General features: G+C 53.5%; 1 protein-coding gene across 1 annotated transcript in view; it reads left to right on the top strand.

Moving 5' to 3' along the window:
* Adig (adipogenin) overlaps positions 1-855 on the top strand; it is a 5,676-nt gene that overhangs the window by 3,633 nt on the left and 1,188 nt on the right. The gene's annotated exons all lie outside the window — the stretch shown is intronic.

Here is an 855-nt window from a genome sequence, read left to right as displayed (position 1 = left end):
TGGATGGGGGGTCAGAGGTCATGGTGTACGGCTGGATGGGGGGTCAGGGGCCATGGTGTACGGCTGGATGGGGGGTCAGGGGCCGTGGTATGCAGCAGGAACTGTGGTATTCACCTGGATGAAGAGGAAGGTTTGGCTAAACTCATAGGTGCAGTCTCTGTAAAAGTAGTCTTCAGGCCATAAAAATCTGGAGGAAGAAAGCTATAGTGGACATTTTCTGTACACTAAAGGAAGACTTTGCCATCCCTCTGAGCCCCACCCCCACTGAGTGCACTCCTATGGCTCTGTGGCATCGGGGTCCTTTATATGGGTGTGTTCCTGACGATACACATTCAGAGTTTCACTTGATCCTACGTGGGCCCCGTGGTGTCTGGTGTGTGGAGGACTGTCACCTCTGGCATGAGGAGTTTCCTTACAAAGCCCCACCCCTTCTGATCTCACCTCAGGGCCTTTGGCTGCTTCTTCCCTCTGCTAGATGCTTCCTCCCTCACACAGCTGTCAGATACCCATTCTTAACCTCCCAAGACTTGTTCAAATGTCACTTGTCAGGGGGTTCCCCCAGTAATGGGTAATACTGTGCCCTCTCCCAGGCCCCTTGACTCTGCACTACTTTCCTTTGGTGTGGCTATTACCACCTTCCAGAAACCTAGATAATGGGGGATCCAAACACCCAAATCCCTGCCTGCCACACAGTGGGAGAGTTGCACACACGTCAGCTGAAGCCCATGATGCTATCTATCATTCTTGGTTGGTGGTCCTGGAGCGTGCAGAGTGTCCTTCCCACACGCTCGCCATGAAAGCTGTGGGAAGATGTCGGGAGCCGCATTCGCCATTGCAAAATGGCGCCGGCTCCTT

This window comes from Grammomys surdaster, unplaced genomic scaffold, assembly GCF_004785775.1.
Source record: "Grammomys surdaster isolate TR1022 unplaced genomic scaffold, NIH_TR_1.0 125561, whole genome shotgun sequence".
Taxonomy (NCBI): domain Eukaryota; kingdom Metazoa; phylum Chordata; class Mammalia; order Rodentia; family Muridae; genus Grammomys; species Grammomys surdaster.
Note: the sequence above shows the minus strand (reverse complement) of the source record. Positions and strands in the feature narration are given on the sequence as shown.